We start from the raw sequence: 21,954 nt of genomic DNA, 5'->3' as shown, positions 1-21,954 counted from the left end.
AGAAATAGAAAGCTTTGGAGGAAGATGCTGCCAAGTGTGCAAAGCTCACAGATATTTTTTCAAGAAGACAAAGCGAAGAGGGAAATGGTAAATAGGGCCGGGCATAACAGGCTACATACCTGTTGATGCAACATTTGTAGTACAGTACCACCTCTTCCAGCTACTTAAAGCTTTTTTTTCTTTCTTTTTTCTTTTTTCCGCGCTGTTGAAGCAGCGCTACAAGCGTCTACTCGCTGATTACCTCGCGCACTGTTAGTGTCGATGTGCAAACACTGGAGAGAGCAAACGGTGATCTCATGTAAAGTCTTGTGTTTTTTTTTATTCTGTTCCCTCGCAATAACCTAATGTCATATTAAAGTTCATGCCTATCAGCGTGCACAGTGAGTGGAATCAGGTGGGGGTGACTGAGCGCATATGCGAGCGCACGCACACAGCAGACAGCAGCATGATTCACGAGAGGACGGTAAAAAAAAGAAAACATAAACATTCATAACAGGTGTTGCTACTTACACTGTTGTATAAATAAACTATATTTCATACAGAGTCTTACAGCTGTGCTCATCTGTCATAAATCCTGTTGTTGTCTGCTGTGTGTGTGTGTGTGTGTGTGTGTGTGTGTGTGTGTGTGTGTGTGTGTGTGTGTGTGTGTGTGTGTGTGTGTGTGTGTGCGCGCACGCGCATATACGTTCAGTCTCCCCCACCTGATTCCACTTACTGTGCACGCTGACAGGCATGAACTTTAATATGATATTAGGTTATTGCGTGGGAACGCAATAAAAAAAAGACTTTACATGAGATCACTGTTTGCTCTCTCCGGTGTTTGCTCATGGACAGTGCACGAGGTAATCAGCACGTAGACGCTTGTAGCGCTGCTTCAACGGCGCGGAACCCTCACAAGTCACGACGGCCGACCAAAATATCAAACAGTTTTAATTTTCATCCGACCATATGATTCCCGATCGGGAGGTGGTCGTGAGATGTTAAACGCAGCTCGTTACTCCATGTAGACTGCACGATGCAGGACGCATGATTAAGCTGAAACTCGGCGCGATCCAAAAAATTCTCGCACAAGTGAAATATCGGTTGAAAAAAGGCCAAAACTTGCACAGTGTAAGCCCAGCCTTAACTTTTACTTTCTATTATAAGCCACCCAATTTTCACAGTCAGTCAGCACATAAATGCTGGATTTAAATGCCACAGCAGAACTCTTATCTCTGTGCGCTGGCGGTTTGTGGGCCGGTTGGATGTGAAACTCCCGCTGAAAAATGTTCCCAGCACGCCCCTGAATGGGGGTGTCAGCGATTATTTGAACAATGATCCACGTTTTAAGCTATCACGTATCCACAACTAAGGTGCCTCTGTGTGCCTCTCTGTACCTCACATGCGCCAGGTATCAGCCTCTAGAATGGCTTGTGTCACCGCATATGAGCCACGTTAAGCCACATATGATCCATGAAGCGCCATGTAACGCAACATTGGTGCACGTTTAGGCTTAGGTTTTGTCCAACCCTCCAGCCCTCCCACAGCTGGTCCCTTTGAAGTGTGGGTTTTCAATTCACAGCATCCATTCAAGATGTTGTCACATTTTTTAAACGCAGTCCAAAAATAGATGCTCCAGTACAGTCCGGCCGGTGTGTGCCATGCGTCAGGCTGCAGTTCACCTGTGTTCCAGATTCATTAAATGGAACAGACCAGCTACAACCAAACAACAGGTTCCTGGACAGTCACCTCTGCACATCCTCTCGCTGGCTTTATTTCTTTTGACACCGTGATCTAACTTTTAACTTTGTGTTCGTCCATTAATGTCTGCGAAATCGCTCTTTTGCACGCACTGCCGTTCTGTGTTCCTGGACAGTCGCTTCTGCACTCCTTCTCACTGGCTTTATTTCTTCCGCAGCTTTAAACACATATTTGACACCGTGATCCAACTTTTACTTTGTGTTCATCCATTAAAGTCTGCAAAATCGCTCTTTTGCGCACTGCTGTTCTGCATTCCTGGACAGCCGCCTCTGCGTTCCTTCTCACTGGCTTCCTTCCGCGGTTTCGCTGGCTTTATTTCTTTTCTGTGGCTTTAAACACACAGTCATTTTCACACTATGATCCAACTTTTAACTTTGTGTTTGTCCGTTATTGACTGCAAAATCACTCTTTTGCAAGCTGGCGTTCTGCCTAAATGCTCATTTTGAGTGCGAGTCATTGCTTCAGTGTGCACACATAGTGGAGCTCCTGATCCATTAACAAGATATTAAATCTATCAGACATACTTTTAGAGCTGATTATATAGAATGAATGAACATGCAGCTATTTTACCAAGCTATTACAATAAAAACATTACAAATGCTTAATTAACTTTTAAGCTGTTTCAAATATGTTCTCACCTCAATGGACGAGAGAGAGGAGAGAGAGGAGAGAGAGAGAGAGAGAGAGAGAGAGGAGAGGAGAGAGAGAGAGAGAGAGAGGAAAAAAGGGTCCAGATGAAACAGTCCTCTGTGATTCCAGAAGTGATTAGAGGTGTTTTCAACTGCCAAGCTCTGACAAAAATGCTTACAAATAATTATTTTATATACAGCGTCCGCATAAAAAAACAGGTGGGACTGTAGTGCTTAAGAGGGCTGAGCCAAAATAGCCTGTCACATGCCACATGCTCTGTGCCTCATTATTCACTGTTCATTATTTGGTGGGACCAGGACACTTGGGCAAGGTCTTTAATCCTCAAGTTGCTCCCAGTGTGTGGTGAGCGCCTTGCATGGCAGCACCTTGATATCAGTGTGTGTGTGTGTGTGCGTGCGTGTGAGTGTGAATGGGTGAATGTGAGGCATTACTGTAAAGTGCTTTGAGCTTCAGATATAGATGGAAAAGCACTGTAGAAATGTAGTCAATTTACCGTTCAGTTTATGCACCATCATTGCCTTTGAGCAAGAGTCAGTCTCCAGGTTCTGCACTGTGGCTGTGCACTGGCCCCAGTGGTTAGCTTGTGTATGTCCTGTAATTTGACCAGGTTAAGTGCAGAGGACAGATTTTTTTTTTTTTTTTATAAAGGGATCAATGAATGATGAATTCCTCCTCAGTAGAATCCAAGACCACTGCACTTTGACACAACAATTGAGAGTTTTGCCCTCCAGGGCTGCAGCTCATTACAGCCCTGACTGCACACAAGTTGCAATGTGTGCATGCACACAGACATGCACACACATGTACTGGAAGAGCAGGATAACTGGGCCACAGTCTAACAGAATGCCAGAACAGTGACAGCAGGCACACAAACATGCACGGGAGAACGGGGACATGCACAAAGTCGTTTTAGGATATGGTATCAGGGCACATGAAGAAAGGCTCCATTCTGCCGTGCACACACACACACACACACACACACACACACACACAGAGGAGTCAGGCAGACAGAAACTATTGCTCAGTTAAGTGTGGCCTCAGGCTAATACCAGAAAACTGACAGATGGACAGACAGGGACACAGAGATGATACTCCAGAGGGACAAAGCTAAGGATAATTGATTCATATTCATATATTGAATGTTTGTGTTAAAATCACTTTGTCTCATACATGTGATGGCAGATTCACAGATGATGAATTTAATTTGATGCGGTGGGATGATGACACACAGGAGCATCTGAACGCATCACATGTGACTGACATCAGGAATAGATGTCAGACCCTAATGAAGTAGATGTTATGACATACTAAGAAGTCTCACACAGGATGAAGTTCACCTGTGTCCTGCTTTGAGTACCATATTGGCCCACATATGAAGAAATACTTTTGTAATCTTGGAAAAGTATTTTCTAAAGACCAAGTCTTTTTCTTAAAGAAAATGCAAACAAATCACAAAGTGTAAACACTGGTGTAATTTGGTTTGGCAACTTGGCTTCTGAGATCTTCATGTCAGTCAGTTAGTCAATTCCACATAAGTGCAACTTTTTCTGTGCATGTTTTTTGGACTTTTTAGAGCATGCAGGACTTTTTAGATGGGTAAATCTCCAACAGCTCCTCAGAGCATCCCATGAAGGGACAAGTAAAGAAACTATGGAGATTTTAAAAGTGTAAAAAAAAACAAACAAATCTTTAATTGTTTTGATGGCCACAAACAAACAAAAATACTAAACAAATTCAGTAGTGTAAAATCTGGAGCTGCTGCACACTGTTCTGAGGACAGTAAAGACACATGATGTGGTGTGATGCTGCTGCTCTGTTTACCAAGATAAATTTGACCAGTATAGTTTGAGCTAATGAAAATTATATGGGTGCTTTTTATTTGTTTTATAAATTTCATGGTGGGAAAGTGTTCACTGTGAGGGGGAGCTGCAATGCAAGGGATTCTGGGAAGCTTTCTTGATAAATAATTGTGATTTATTCTCTTATTTGAGAATGTTTTATGCTGTTTGTTGTGCTGATCTTGTTTAAGCTACTTGAATTAGTGATTGTGATATTAAAATGAAGACGCAACATTCAGTTCCATGTGTGCAAATTGTATCTTGCAAACTGACTTTCACCTCTTGTTTGGTTGTGGACAAAAAGCAGTTGAAGAGCAGGTCAAAGAAATGTGCACCTCTGTGTCTGTCTGTCAGTGTGGTTGACCTGTGTGCAACATCTTGACAAACATTTTGTATATCAAGGTGAGGTTTGGTACACAAGAGCACCTCACAAAGAAACTATACAGGTTTGACATTGGGCACCTATCACCTCTAATTTTGGCCAAGGCGGGAAGAGTCTTTGAAACCTTGTGTATATGATAGCTTGACAAACATTTATATATCCAGGTGAACCTTGCTACAAAAGGTCACCTCACTAAAATCTGGGTTTGTTCAATACTGAATAGATTTTGAGTCTAATTTTGTGTTTGTGAGAACTCTGCAAGGTCTTCATGGGCCATGTCCTAACTTGCTATCTTAAACCCTGCTAACCTCCTCAACAAGTCAAGGTTGGGCTTGGTGACACTGGTTAGAGTAAGTACTGCCTTTATTATTTTGTGTTAGAATATGGCTGAAGCCTGGTCTACCTGTGGATGTTGCTAAAATGATCTACACATTTCTCTCTCTGTGTCATTTCAGGTGTAAATATAAATCTTAATCCAACATAGTCACAGACTTTTACCACTAAGCAGCAGCATATTGAACATAGGAGGGAGCCTCGCACAGACAGTCCTCAGTAAACTGCCACAATGTCTTCTCTGTGTTTGGTAGGACAGTGTTTCATAGTAGGACACATATTGTGTTTTTATGTATTCACAAATGGAATCACATATTTTCTACAACAGTAAAAGATCTCTAAATGTTAATTTCCTGATATAGAGAATGACAGGGAGCATGATAGATTAGATATTTTAATCAAAAATTGCAGTTCAGTTTCTTCTGTGTGAATGACAGGGTAGCCACATTTAGCAAATTATTTACATAAAAATCTGTAAAAGTGTGCAGTGTGCAACATGCTGAAGTGTAAAAGGTAAATATGTTCATTGCCTTCCTACAGAGTTGCAGCATGTGGGCTTTTACTGACCCTCACATGTACATATGCCACATGTGGAAAAAAATGTGCAGTACAGTATCCAATGTGAATTACTGAATGAACCAGAGTGGTGCATGTGCGTGCGTGCGTGCACACCAAAATGTGTTTCCATGCAACACTCAAAACTATGTCAAACCATTCATGCACCACTGCACACATTTACTGGTGGAACATCTCCCCACTGTGCAGATCTGGAACGCACCAATTGAAAACGATCAAAACAAGCTCAACAGGCCTAATTCTGCACACAAACACGCACACACGTTCAGTGAGCCGTGGGTCTTTGCCCCGATGCACTCATGCAGCCTGTAAACACAAATTGTAGCTTTTATTGTAAGCAGTCAAAGGACGTGCACGCTATTTCTCACATTTACACACACTCAGTGAGTTTGTGTGGTCAGTATTTTTCTCCTCCTACTTTCGATCTGTTATATCATGCATAGAATTTGTCATTAAATTCAGCTTTAGTGCAGCTAAATGGCATGAACTCTGAAGTTGTTGAATAGATCAAGCCACTGGTTTACTTGACCACTGCAACACAATCAGAATAATATTCATTCATTCATTTCATATACGTACATTTTTTTAACTTATTGTAAAAAAAAAAATCCCTTTAGGATAAATAAAATTGATCTTATCTTAATGCTTATTATTACATTAACTACACCACAGATAGATATTAGGGCATGGAAGACTTCACTGAATTTTGGAGGTGATCCAGATCCAGATTGGCAGACATAGAAATCTTAGATTGCTCTTGTTCTTTCTTATTTTTAAGGATCTTTTCCCTTAGTAATGTTATTGCACATGTACATAATTTAAGAAAGTGTTACAGCAGAGAAGTTGGAGCATGCCCCTCCCTTCCCTTTGTTCCTCTTCAATTACTATTTCACATTAAACTCTTAATATTTGTCACTGTTGATAATGTTTTTGAGTGTATCCGAGTGCACCATGTGTGTAAAGGCATGCACACATTTCCCTCACCAGTATTCTGTTTTTCAATATTACAGCCCAACAAGAAATATACAGATCCTTTGCAAATGTTCTTTTCTTTCCATGCTGAAGCTTTTTCTCACTCCACCCCAAGCGTAACGCTGTGAAAATTTTGTTTGGTTGAAACATAAAGTAACATATCTCTCCCTTTTTTTGGACTCGTTTGCAGCCGTTCATCCTATGATAAACCTGCTTGCAGTGCTGACCTGAGGATGTTCTTGTGTGCCGTCTACACTCCTGTGTGCACTGAGTATGGCCGGGTGTCCATGCCGTGCCGAACCCTCTGCCAGCACGCCAAAGATGACTGCCATAAACTCATGGAGGTATTTGGACTGGACTGGCCTGATGACATGGAGTGTAGTAGGTGGTATATGTGCATCTCAACACTTTTGGATTGTTAGAAAGATTGTTTTTTTTTTTCTTCTGGCCATTTTTGCTTTTATTTGATGGGAGAATGTAGTGTGACCTGGAAATGTGGAGATAGAGAAAGACCACAAATTATGGTTTGCCATTGTTTGTTCTTGAATGAAGACAACAGTACTCGTGATCCAGAACATATCCGGACACGTGGACCCTCCAAGAGTTTGCGTCAGTCAAAGCTGAATCCCTGTTCTAATAATGTATATATGTTCGACTGCAGCATTTGGATGTTTTGATGTCATCAGCTACATAGACCTTCTCATATCTGATGGACTTCTGTTTCTCTGTTCTCGTAAACTGGCTCATGTATGACTTAGTTTTTCTGTTATGCAGATTCCCAGATTGTCATGAACCTTACCCTCGTCTAGAGGACTAACCATTCTGACCCCACTGACCATTCATCAATGACTGTTCAGAGGGATTATGGATTCTGGTGCCCTAGAGAGCTGAAGATCGACCCAGAATTGGGTTACACATTCATGGGCAGGAAGGACTGCTCTGCACCCTGTCCGTCAATGTTCTTCAGCCAACAGGAGCTGACCTTTGTCCGCTACTTTGTCGGCATTGCCTCCATTATCTGTTTGTCCGCCACACTCTTCACCTTCCTGACGTTCCTCATTGATGTTACCAGGTTTGCATGGCTGATTTTTGGGTTGATATCCTGTATGAAGTTATTTACTTTACCCAACAATCAATTGTAAAGTTGGTAATAAATGAATTTGCATGAATCCATTTTTAATTACCCTTCCCTCGTAGTTCCGATACCCAGAGCGACAATCATTTTCTACGCTGTATGTTACGTTATGGTGTCATTGGTGTTCTTTCTGGGTTTCCTGCTGGAATACAGGGTGGCAGGCAACGCTGCCAACCCTGCATGCTTCAGGGCTTCAACCATAACCCAAGGCTCACACAACAAGGTGACAACTTTAATTTATGCAGAGTCACCAACTGTGACCTCACGTTATAACCAGTTGCCCCAAAATAAGTTTTTCTTTTGAGATACTGGAAATAAGTCCAAATGTTCCATGTTAATCAGTGGTAGCTTTTGGAAACCTGAATTTGTGGTAACCTTGCCAGCTAAAACAAAAATAGCTAATGCTTATTTCTGCATTAACTTACAATGAGTTAACACTGAATTGGGTTCCGTTAGCTAATGCACTAATAAGAATTTGAACATTTATTAATGGTGCTTTTTTTAGGTTTGTACTCTGTTCTTCATGGTCCTGTATTCTTCACCATGGCTGGTAGCGTGTGGTGGGTTATACTGACAATCACATGGTTTCTGGCTGCTGTACCTAAATGGGGCAGTGAGGCCATTGAGAAGAAGGCGCTCTGCTTCCATGCCTGTGCCTGGGGGCTCCCAGGGGCCCTGACCATCACCCTGCTGGTCCTCACAAAATTGAAGGAGATGGGATCAGTGGAGTGTGCTCATAGGGCTGTATGACATAGAGTGCCCTGAGGTGGTTCGTTCTGGCACCGCTTTCCCTCAACGTGGCGGTGAGTATGGCAGAAGACAGATGAGCGGGTGGGCGGATAAAAGCTTTGAGTGGGACGGATGGACAGGTGAAGCTGATTTATGGTGTGGGTGGATGAATAATACAAGTGTGGAGTGTTGGATGGATGAGCAGAAGGATGAAGGGACTGTTTAACCATCATTTAATCTGTTCTGCAGCTCTGTGAGCAAAATAAAATGACAAATTTAAACCGAGTCTTATTCTTTACTCCCTCTGCAGGTGGGCGTGTCTCTCCTGTTAGTGGGCATTGTGGCTCTGAACCGGGTGCGCATGGAGATCCCTCTGGAGAAAGAGAACCAGACCAAACTAGTGAAGTTCATGATCCGCATGGGGGTGTTCTCTGCACTTTACCTGGCTCCCCTGCTGACCGTCATTGGCTGCTATGTGTACGAGCACACCTACCGGAGGGTGTGGGAGACGACCTGGATGGAAGAGAACTGCAGACGCTATCACATCCCTGTCCGTATCAGGTAAATAAATGTGTAACGTCAGGAGGTGTGTAAGGCAAAGCATTTGTGACTGAAGAACAGGAAGAAACTTATAGATTTTAGAAAAGTTATTACAAGAATTAATGATGAGAACTCAACGTGAAGAACAGAAACTAAGCAAAAACATGAGGTGTTATGACGTTTGGTAATTCCAGCATTTCAGTCCACTGTAACAAAACGGAGTGTTGTAGTTGCTTCTGCTTTAATTTGTTTAAATTATTGTTTTAGTGTATTGTAAATTAGTCTGAATATTTATTCATAAACAGATATTTAATTGGACCTAAAACTCCTGGTTGTTGTCATGGTGGCATGTCTGGCCTGGGCACTCGTTTCCATGGGGACAGTTGCATTGCCAATTGTAAGACCTGATCTTGATTGTTCCTGATGTGATTAATCGTTGTAAAGGCCCGGTCACACGGCGATCACTGAACGCTGGAAAAAAGTCAAAAAGCCACAAATTGTCAAGAAAATGCGGACGAATGATCCTGCACTTCTCCCATCACCGAAAAGCCTGCGAGTCCAGAGCGCATAAAAGAATGAAACAAAACCAAAACTAACAAAAGAAAAACAAAGCAACCGGCGACCTTGAGGCTTTAAACAAATCAAAACAAAACATTCATGATGACATGACTTGACAGCAGGTATCAGACTGAGCACCAGCCTGTGCTCAAGTCTGCAGCCAGCGTGCGCTCTCCACAGCACCTGCAGGTGCCAGAGTTGTCTTGACAATAGGTCTGCCTTCACAAAAACGTGTGCGTACACGCATGTTCGCATGTTCCAGCCGCAGACGGCATGCGAACATGCGCAAATAGTTAAAGTAGTTGACAAACACGATCTTGCCACTATCGTTTCTGTATGAAAATGTTGCTTTTCATCCCACACATGGACGAGTCACGTTCAGCTCATTGGATCTTTAGTTATTGATCCATTCAAATATTGTCAACGTTCGTGCAAGATGTTGGACTTGGGAGGTTGGACGAAGTTTGACAACAAACAAATGGAACGCTGGACAGTACAGGAACTACGCAAATGATGAGGAACCGTCAAGGACAGAAAGCAAAATGGATTACGGATGAATTGAAGTTGTCATTGGGATTCGTTCACATTTTTCAACAGTTTGAAAATCCTGACAAAGCGCCAGGTACAGGAATGAAGCTGGACAACGGTTAACGATGTCTCCGAAAGTCAACGTAAGTTCAGATTTCTTGTTTCGTTTCGGTGTCCTTCGTTAGTGCCGTGTGACCAAGGGCTTAAGGTGTTCTTTCCCAGACATGGATCTGGTTATTATCGTGGGGCAAAGGGAGACTTTCTGTACCAGCAGAGTCAGATAATAATAGTTTCTTCCTCACTGCATTTCAAAGGGTTAACAGGATCGAGGGTCCCATTGCATTTTAGATCATACAAATCACGGTTGACAAGCAAATAAGGAAAGAAATTGGTGATTCCCCCCAACACACACACACCTCCCCATTGCAGATATTCACAGTATATTTGGAAGTCTCATTATGTTCAGATTGGTCTGTCACGGGTTTCAGCAGATGCCAGTCTGCTGTGAGGACAGTTTGACCGCTCGGGTCCTTTGACTGGCTCAGCTGCTGTACTGTGACAGCTGATTAACACATTGATGAGCTGTCTTTTCCTTTTAATCTACCACATAAATCACCTAAATGGATTAGCAAAATGTTTTGTGTGTGTAAGGGTACAGTAGTTACAAATACAGTAGATGCATCTGATGAGTATCTCTGATTTATTGCCATTTAAACTCAGTGAAAACGTAAACTCTATATCATGAATTAAAAGTAATAAAAGTGTAAAAGCCAAGATGATGGTGTGGATAAGTAAGTGCACCCCTTATAACACATATAAGCCATCATTTTTACATCCGGTCTTCTTCAGATTGGCAGGGGACAGATACGTCTTGGAGATACTTCATTAACATCAGTTATGAAGAAATACAAACAGTATGGTACTCTATGGTAAAGGAAGCCTTGATTTGATCTGAAAATTCTTCTCTGTTCCACTTCACTGTGATGCTACAGCTGTGCTCAAAAGTTGACAGACCCGGGGCAGAATTAATTTTTTGACAAATGGCCAAAAAAGCAAAAATACTGCCAGGGTATGTTAACCTTTGAGCACAGCTGTATGAGTTGTAATGCAAAATCCATTCTCTAACTTGTCTGAAGAAGACTGGATGTAAAAGTGATGGTTTTATACAGTATGTGTTTATACTAAAGGGTGCACTTGTTTATTCACACCATCATTTTGCCTTTTAGATTTTATTCCTTCATGCAATTAATTTAGATTAATTCATTGCAAACCTTATAATTTTTTTTTTCGCAAATGTGGCATTTCTGTGTGGAGTTTGCATGTTCTCCCTGTGTTTGCGTGGGTTTCCTCCAGATGCTCCGGTTTCCTCCCACAAGGCATACAGGTTAGGTGAATTGGAAACTTTAAATTGTCCATAGGTGTGTCTGCGGGCATGAATATGTTTGTTTGTGTATTGTTGCCCTGTGACAGACTGGCGTCTGTCCAGGGTGTACCACACCTCAAGCCCTGTGACTGCTGGGATAGGCTCCAGGTCCCCCCGGAACCCTTAATCAGACTAAGCGGTTGAAGATGAGTGAGGGTAATTAATTAGAATATTTTTTAATCACCTAGTTCAAATTTGTTTATTTGGCACTTTGCAATAAGATAAAACAAAACAAAACTGATTTCTCAGTTTTGTTTTAACTTCAGTGATAATCAATAAGAAAATGGGGTTCGACTTACATGTAATTTTTGGTGTATAAGTCACACCAGAGTGTAATATTAGCACAGTTAACCGCACACCAAGCTATTATGTTATATTTGCATTAAAATGCTCTGGAAGGAGATTTCAGCATGTTAGCGGGCACACGCTGGGCAGCCTTTAGAAACTGGATGCTAGCCGCCAATGAAATTGACCACATCCCTAAATATGCATAAATTAAAGGCTTCAAACACCCTAAACTGATGGGTTGTACAAAAATTCTTCTCCTGTATAGGGAACCAAGCTGCACTGATTAAAACTTTATTTTTTTAAATGTCTTCTTTTTTTTTACCACATCTGCTGTGAAGTGGGACATTGTAACATGAGGTTTTGTGGGAATTAATTCACTTTTGGAGCCAGCCTCAAGTGGCCATCTGAGGAACAGCAGCTTTCTGGACTTGTGTGTTGGCTTCATTTTTCAGCACCGGAGGATGCTGGTAATGAAGGATGGAGTCAGGAAGGACATTAGAAGTAGTCCTGACATCTTGCATCTTAATATGAACCTTGACATCACGTCAGACACTGATTCCATCTCGTGTTTTGTATTCGGTGTCATTTTGCAGATTAAATCTCTCCTTGCAGCACCAGATAAGTATTGTTGGTTGTTGTTAACTAATTAAGCTTCATGGGTTCCACTCCAGTCATTCTAGATGTGTGTGTGTGTGTGTGTGTGTGTGTGTGTGTGTGTGTGTGTGTGTGTGTGTGTGTGTGTGTGTGTGTGTGTGGTGTGTGTGTGTGTGTGTGTGTGTGTGTGTGTGTGTGTGTGTGTGTGTGTGTGTGTGTTTGTCTTTCTTCAGTAATTTGCTTGGATTTGAGGTTTTCTGTATTCGAGTAAAGCTGTGTTCTGTGTTCGGCCGGGCGAGCTCAGTGTGCAGCATTAACCTGCTCAGATAGTTCAGCACTTATGAAACAGAACCACATTATGTGTTTTTGTCTGTCGTTCACTCTGGTGGTTGTTTATCTCTCAGCCGGTCTCCTCCGTCCTGTGATCTCTCAGTGCTTGCTCGGTCATGCTCCGTTGGCCAGATTCTATAAAGACTTTGTTGCACTGATGACGAGTGGTGGGAGTTTGGTGTTTCATACAGTCAGACGTGAAGTTATTAAACACAGAAACGTGCACAATGTCTACACAAATACTGCTGTGTGTCTTATCCAATAATAGGTTGAATTGGTGCTTTTTAGGAGCGCTTGTGTCTTCTTCTGATTCATGATTCTGTTGCTGGAGTTTTATAAATTCTAAGTATGATATTGTGTGACACAGGTCATGTGAGACGCTTTGGCAGCAGGTGCAAGTGCTACTGTTACTTGTGAACACGTCTTTATATTTGTGTGCATGACCTCATATCGACAGACCCCCTCTACGTCTCATTGTAACTTTGGAATTTCTGTATCACAGTGTTATTTGATCTTTCCCCTAAGGCCACTGCGTGCATATTTTTGCATGTATGTAATGCTAGAATTTCATGTTTCTGAACAACTGAGAATGAAACTAATATATAACAATTCTGCCAGAGCCACCAAAGAGCACCATCTGGAGTAGTTTTTTTCCAGTTTGTTGGGGGCAGGAAAACTACAGCTGTCACTATATGCCTATATTAATTATCCATGTGACCACAATCCATCAGTAAATTTAGCATAAATCTTCAGTGTTGATGTCTTTGCGTGTGTTTGTCTTTGTGCAGACACGTACATGTAATGTGTTTATTCCGTGCAAAAACAGGTTGTGTGTTCATATTTAGTTCCCCTTTTGAGTTTGTAAGCATAATGGCTGGTGTCACATGTCTTCACTAAATTTAATGGTAGTTTAATAGTTGGGCTGCAACAAAAGATAATAATCTGCCAATTATTAATGTTTGTTTATGAAAAGTTTGAAAAGGAACATTTGTTTAAATATTTAGCTTTCAACTAACCACTGTGGAATATCTTCAAACTAGAGCAGAAGCCAAAACAACACACACCATCATCAGAGTCCCAATGGCACAACACTGTGATAATAGTAGAGGATTGTTACAGTGACACAATTTTTGTAATTTTGCCTCTGTATGCTTCACAGTGAAGCTGAAAGGAAATAATCAAGATGCTCTTGTAGTGTTTCAGCTTTTATTCAAGGGGTTTAACAAATACTGTTTGAATACAGGCTTTCAAATTTTCTCAGTGTATGAAAATCCTCCTCTGTTCCACTCCATTAAATGGCTGTATTTAATTTTAATTTAACCAGGTTAGTTCCCTTGAGATCGAGACTGCTTTTGCAAGGGAAACCTGGGCAGTTCTAAACTTTCCAATTCACCTAATCTGCGTGTCTTTAATATAACTGCTGATAGAACAGACAAAAATTACATTATGCACAGCCTCAGAAGACTCCTTCAGAGTTGTCTTTGCTGTAAAAGTGATGATTTGTTTTAACAATAATGCTTATATTTTGTGTGTGTGAGTTTACTTTTGTTCTTATTGAGAGGGAATGATGTGAAAAACACACTTTTAACATGTGAAATCTCTTTGCTTCATAGCTGAATCAGACCAGTCGCCCGGCCCTGGTTGTGTTCCTCGTTAAATACCTGATGATGCTGGTGGTTGGTGTTCCTTCTGTTTTCTGGGTGGGCAGCAAGAAGACTTGCTTTGCATGGGCCAGCTTCCTGCATGGGCACAGACGAAAAGAGTAAGGAGAGACCTTCCCTCATATGAACATGTCTACCCTTTTAATAGAATGCAGAATTGAAAAGGACATAAATAGCTGCCTAAATGTCTGAAAGGTTACTCGACAGCAGCTGAACTACTTGGAGGTCTTCCAGATGTTTCCCCATTCATCCACATAATGGACAGCTGCTTAAAAGCCAACTGTGGGAAAGTGTAGATCATTACTTGAGTTCTCACTGATGAGTTCTTCTTGACTCATGCAGTCAGTATATATCTTCTTTGTATGATTAATGTTATACGTAGTATATTTACAAATTAAACATTTTTACTATGAATCTTTTTCATTTTCTGTGACATTGTTTGCTTCAAATATTTTGCTTCCATATACTTTTGTGTCTGTCACGACACAGAGGCATCACCAATAGCTGCATCCTCTCGCCCAAAATAACAGCCCTCTCCTGTATTGTTTCCTCATTACCATCTCTGCTTCTCATTCTCTTTCTTTTATCTATCTCACCTTTTCTTCCTATCATATTCCCCTTCGATCCCTCACTTCTATGGCTGTCACACTTCATTTGCCTTTTGACTACCTTTTTCAAATCTCCTTGATCCCTCTCTCTACTTTTCTCTGTATGTTACCGTGTGCCCGTCCTCCCTCTTGCAGCAGTGGAGTGAATGAGTCCTCGCCAGGTCCTGCAGGAGCAGCCCGACTTTGCCCAGTCTTTACTCCGTGAACCCAATACCCCCCATTGTTAGATGTCCAGAGGAACATCCACTCAGGTACAACTGCAAACACTTGTGGTGTCATTGGTAGTAGAAGCAGTACTAGTGTAAGGAGTTTTGTAGTGAAGAACTAAAAGAAACTTCTAGTCCACATGATTTTTTACACTGTTTGACATTTGTCATGTTTAATCACTTAAACACCCCCTATCCTCAGCTCACTTCTGTTAATTCTTATGCAGTGTTTGTATTAAATAGCTCTCACAACTGACATTGTTTGGCACCGTAAAACCATAACAGCTCTCACTTGGCTGCATTGGACACTCAGTCCTCAAAGCAGGGATTCTGTTTGGCCAAGCAAGTTGGAAAAAGTACAGGGCATGGGGTTATTTGAATTTGTTCAAACTCACACACTTTGGCACAACCAGCCCAGTGCAACTCTAAGCCAACTCTGTCTGCACTCTGGTGAAGTCATAGTCAATTCCGGATAGCTCAGGGCAATTCTTAGTGCCCACAGCATGAATGTTGGACACCAAGATGAACAAAGGCCACACTGAGCCACCCTAAGCTGAGCACAAGTCAACTAAGGCAGCCAGGGTTAAGATAGAACCCAAAATTTTGAACAAGCTCAAAAACTGGGAGCATGGCAGTGCAGCAAGCTTAGGCCTCTCAACAGTCAGTCGAGAAGACTGCAACAAACTCAGCCAGGTGTGAGAGCTGCTTTACTCTTAACCTTTGTTTCTAGGGTGTGTACATTGCATAATGGGTGATTGACTTCCAGAAAAACAGATGGTGAAACTGCTAGCCAGCAACTCCCAATTACAAATAACCAATTACACAAAGACTGCATATTTGCATTATCTATCTATTTGTACTATGGTCCATATTATTTAAAAATAATCTAATGTGGTATTAGCAGATGTGATAGCTACTGGTTTAAGCTAGAGTAGACATCTATTGTAGACCATGCTAGCCAGCGACTAATGGCACAGTTAACCAATATTACATTAACAATTATGACAATTTTACAGTCTGTCTTCAGTTTAACTCGTAGCACTTTCTAATCACTTCTGATTACAGTATAAATAGCTTTAACTGTGATTGCAGTGCCTCTTCTACAGTTATGATGACACCAAATCAAAACTTTAATATCAGCCATCATTCTGTTACGTTCTGCACTCTCATCATCCTCTAGGGAACATCTACCCATGCCTCCTCCACCCACCTGGCTGTCCTTGATGAGCCCGTTCAAGCCCACCATGGCCACCCTACCTCCACTAGGAGCAAGGCTAGTAGCGTCCACAGCAAAGTCAGCTACCACGGCAGCCTGCGTCGCTCTCGTGATGACAGGTAGAGTAGAAAGTTCATATCTTCCCATTTGTCACTCTCTCTCTTGTGTGAGTCTTATTAATGTTCTTCTCTCTGCTCGTCTCCTCTCTCTCAGAAGCGATACTGTGGCTTATCAGGGTACAGAGGAGCGCAGCTTTTATGGCAGCATGCCTCGTCTTGACCACCCACTTTCCACTCATGAAAGCCTCCCTCAGATCGACAATTATTCCAGGCACAGCAGCCAGCCAGATGGACCCGAGGCCCTGCCAACTCTCATTACCCATGGGACCATGGCAAGCGATAGCCATATCCCAGAGAATGATGGCACCAGTGCCTGATAACTCATGTTGCTGAAAATGTGTTGTCTGGATGCTGATGTTGTGCTTTGAGGAACAGTTTACTAAAGGCAGGATCAGTCTTCTCTCTGGTGTTGCACTTGAAGATGGTGAATGCCTTGATTCATTGAACACCGTGCTGGTGAGTGCACCAGACACATTTATCTTATTGATGGACATGAATGTTTTGTTTTTTGAATTGATGTGCTAACTGACTCCTAGCTGTTTGACTTGAAGGTGCTTGAATCCACTTCCACAGTGTTTTTGTGGTATCACCAATTCTCCTCAAGTCATCAAAGATAAGTAATGACAGCCTTCCAGGAATTACCTGATTTCTTAATGTGGAGCAAACTGCTAATTATGTCAGACGTATGTGGTCTTGCTAACCGTAGTTGGCGCTAGTGCTGCAACAGATCATACTGATCCCTGACCCATACGGACTGCCCCCTATTGTTCGAAACATTTGTGAACCACATATTAAGTGCATCATTTATATAAGTGCGATTTCGTGTCATGGTGACTTGTTTTTAAAGTGATCACTGCTTTCATTTCGATGCAGTCCAGAGAAATCACAGCCTAAGTGAAAGTTAAAGCAGCTGCGTGAACACGTCATGCACTCCTGAATGCAACCTGTTAAGAACAGCCTCGTGCTCTGCGTGCTGTAGGCTTGATGTACTTGTCGATCCACAAAAAGCCTGACAGAAACTCTCAAAAATGAAAGGAGTTGAGGACGAACAGCCATGAGCTCACAAATTTGAGCGTCGAGCTCCAAACGCGTGCACAAGTGAGCTTGCGGAAAGCAACATAAGCATTCTCCGCTTTTTCTGAGCGTCTGCTTGGCAGGACCACTGACATTAATGAATTCAGATAAGAGGGTAGAACGAATGAATTTATCCTGAAAGGGTTTACATGCAATTATTTTTGTTACCCACTCACCAGACAATGTAGACTTCCTCATCCTTTCATGATTTTGACAAAGGCTGAGTTTATTCACTGATACAGTTCATAATACAATTTAATACAGCAATTAAGTATTGTATTTTAAAATATTATGTAAAATATTGGACACATTGTTTTCATTGATCATTCAGGACAGCAAAAGTGGCTGATCTGAAAATAATCTGATCCGTGGCTTAAAAAAAACAGTATACATTCTGAACTGTGGGTTTTGCGATCAATGACACCCCTACACAATGCTAACTGTTGGCATCACACTAAAGATAGCTGATACGTAGTGAGACCATATAGTGTCACTGCTACTGCGTGACCACATATGGTATTGATAACTAATGTGAGCGATTTCTTTAACATGGCCTGTCAGGCATACCGTATCAGAACAATAACAGATGATATAAATTGACGGAGGATTTTTGACATGACAGCAAGTCTGTTTTATGACTATTGTACAAATTGTGTTGACCGACATGCAATTCAAGACTTGATGAATCAAATTTTTGTCCACAGCTCTTAAAATTTGTCTTTGTGTGGCTTCAAACAGATATGAACCAAATGGGAAATGTGAAACGTATGTCGATTATCGCAATATTTTTAAACTGTGAATGTTGTCTGCTGTTTCATTGAAAGAGTGCAACAAACTGAAAAAAGGACAAAAAAATGTAATTTAAATTTTAAACATGTCAGTCATGAGCAAAACACACGATAGGTGGAAAGAAATGAATGACCCACTGAGAATTACTAAAAATGATGGAATCACTACCCGCAGAGGATGTTCAGGATTATTTTTAACTTCATAACAAATAAACAAATCACATTTATGACACAAATCAATTTCTGGCTCCATTAAATATTTGAATTAACTGTATAATGTTTTCCAGATCAAGTACAAGAAAAAATTGAATCTCTAATACCCCTGTCACACATAGCTGGAATCACACAGAATGGTGACAGAATGACAAATCAGCACACATCCGAAGAGTGTCAGATTTCAGTTCCAAAATGTTCTGACAGCCATCTGTGGATGTCCACACAGTTGGTCAAAATCGGCCAGCGGCCCCAAGTGTGAAGCACATGTTCAAAACCCTCGGGCGCCGTCAAGATGGGACACCTATCGACAGCGGTCCATGGCAGTTTGATGACCATCTGACTGCAATTACATATTCTGATGGCGCCAAATGGGATCCGAAACGATTCAAGGCATACGAGTGAACCGCGAGATGGATCTGGCATGGCAAAGCCTGCCAGTAGTGGACCTGCACGTGCCACATATAATAATGTCCCCACCACCCCCCCCTCCGGAGCACAAAGGAACTGTTGAAATGTATGTGGCAAGCTCATCATGATACAAACCCCAATTCCAATGAAGTTGGGACGTTGTGTAAAATGTAAATAAAAACATAATACATTGATTTGAAAATCCTCTTCAAGCTATTCAATTGAATACACCACAAAGATAAGACATTTAATGTTCAAACTGATAAACTTTGTTGTTTTGTGCAAATATTTGCTCATTTTGAAATGGATGCCTGCCAACACATTTCAAAAAAGTTGGGACGGGGCAACAAAGACTGGGAAAGTTGATGAATGCTCAAAGAACATCTAATTGGAAACAGGTGAGTGTCATGATTGGGTATAAAAGGAAGCATCCCCAAAAGGCTCAGCATCACAAGCAAAGATGGGGTGAGGATCAGCACTTTGTGAACAACTGCATGAAAAAACATAGTCCAACAGTTTAAGAACAATGTTTCTCAACATTCAGTTGCAAGGAATTTAGGGATTCCATCATTTACAGTCCGTAATATAATCAGAGATTTAGAGAATCTGGAGACTTTCTACACATAAGCGGCGAAGCCGAAAACCAACCATTGAATGCCTGTGACCTTCGATCCCTCCGGCGGCGCTGTATTAAAAACCAACATCATTGTGTAAAGGATCTTACCACGTGGGCTCAGGAACACTTCAGAAAACCATTATCAGTTAACACAGTTCATCGCTACATCTACAAGTGCAAGTTAAAGCCATACATCAACAACATCCAGAATCCTGTGGCCTGATGAGTTCACGTTTCAAATTGTTTTTGGAAATCATGGATGTCGTGTCCTCCGGACAAAAGAGGAAAAGACAATCCACATTGTTACAAGCGCAAAGTTCAAAAGCCAGCATCCGTGATGTTATGGGGGTGTGTTAGTGCCCATGGCATGGGCAGCTTACACATCTGTGATGGCACCATCAGTGCTGAAAGGTACATCCAAGTTTTGGAGCAACACATGCTGCCATCCAAGCAACGTCTTTTTCAGGAACGTCCCTGCTTATTTCAGCAAGACAATGCCAAGCCACAGTCTGCACGTGTTACAACAGCGTGGCTTCACAGTAAAAGAGTGCGGGTACTAGACTGGCCTGCCTGCAGTCCAGACCTGTCGCCCATTGAAAATGTGTGGCGCATTATGAAGCACAAAATATGACAATGGAGTCCACTGACTGTTGAACAACTGAAGTTGTACATCAAGCAAGAATGGGAAAGAATTCCATCTACAAAGCTTCAACAATTAGTGTCTTCAGTTCCTAAATGCTTATTGAGTGTTGTTAGAAGGAAAGGTGATGTAACACAGTGGTAAACATACCACTGTCCCAGCTTTTTTTGAAACGTGTTGCAGGCATCCATTTCAAAATGAGCAAGTATTTGCACAAAAACAATAAAGTTTATTAGTTTGAACATTAAATATCTTGTCTTTGTGGTGTATTGAATGAATATAGGTGAAGAGGATTTGCAATCATTGTATTCAGTTTTTATTCCGTTTTACAACAACCGTCCCAACTTCACTGGAACTGGGGTTGTAATAAGTAGGAATTATTATCATGTACAGTGAATGTGAACAGCGGCTATCAAAATGAAAGCACCATTCACTACTGTGCGCACCCCACCACAAATCTGAACAGGCTGTTATATCTACAATAGACATTACAGTACAGATATTTGTCCATTCCTTCCCATGGACAACGTAAATAATAGGAATATGGTATTCATCATAACTGTATATAACACGGGCAGCTGCGCCTCTCCATGGTGCACAGTAACGCGTTATTGCACGCGTCAGGCTCGGAGCTGAACAGATCTCACACTGTAATAAATGATCACCTTCTAACTGTAGGCGATATGACATGGAACTGTTATGCCAGGCCGCGTGACAGCATTAATAAACATGATCTCACCTCTACAGCGGTCCAGAAGTGTTTCCCAGCGGGACGTGGATGTGGAGCGGAAACGGCAGTCTGTGGTTAAAATCCTCTCACCCAAAATAAAAAATAAATCCCATGTGATAATCCAACCATTGCGGTGTCCAGTGTTGCGTTGTGCTGCTGAAGTGAGCAAAAAAGAAAATAAAATTCGCTGGAAAGGCACTCCGTCTGATGCAGGGGACAGCATGGCACACTGCCAGTAAACTTTCAGTGAAGCTGTCCAGTGGCACTAAGTGCACGCACTCTTAGTGGCTCATATATACATATACACACACAACACCATACACTGCTGAGTGATAATTGCAGCCCCATGCATGTATCTGCGCACACGCATGGGGCTGTGGCAACGCAGAAACGGACACTGCGCACGTCCCGTGAGGAACTGAGCACTTCAGTCCCGTGCTTGACATCCAGACGTTTAGACATCGGCAGTCTTCAGCGCCTTTATGGCCGTCTGACAGCAGTCTGTATCATCTACCTGTTGTCTACATGTGCTTTGGATGCCATCGTGCAGGTGTGGACAAGGTACTCCGAATGCGTTCTGACACTGCTGGCTACGCCTCTTTTCCTCCTGACTGTGTCGGATTATGGCAATATTGCTGTGTCGGCATAGGTCCTGCACATTCTTGCTATGTGTGATGGGGCTTTAATTTTAAGAATAATATGATGAATAATCAACAACAAAATGCAGTCACAAAGGGGTTGCCAAAAGGAGTTTGGAGTCAAAAATCTGGTGATTGCAGTGGATGCAAAGATTTTGGCAACTTAGAGTCTGACATATTTACGTATTTGACATAAGTATTATTTTGTGATGCCAAAAATAATACTTACGTATTATTATTTTTTTATCTTAGGCTTTGCAAAAGTATTGGCATGGTCCTTCTACAATGCATTGTTTGAATAGGTAGATAAATGAATTCACTATACACTATAAATATTAATATTGTCATCCTGGAACTCAGGGAATTGCAGCTGCAAGTAATGAGGATAAACTCTCATATCTGGTGAATTTGATGCAC

The 21,954-nt window shown here is 41.8% G+C and overlaps 1 pseudogene; it reads left to right on the top strand.

The window, feature by feature from the left end:
* Nucleotides 1-17,432, top strand: part of LOC117526016 — a 48,326-nt pseudogene extending 30,894 nt beyond the window's left edge.
* Nucleotides 17,433-21,954: the final 4,522 nt, after the last annotated feature.

The sequence above is a fragment of the Thalassophryne amazonica genome, chromosome 2, assembly GCF_902500255.1.
Source record: "Thalassophryne amazonica chromosome 2, fThaAma1.1, whole genome shotgun sequence".
Taxonomy (NCBI): Eukaryota; Metazoa; Chordata; class Actinopteri; order Batrachoidiformes; family Batrachoididae; genus Thalassophryne; species Thalassophryne amazonica.
This window is presented reverse-complemented; position numbering and strand designations above follow the sequence as displayed.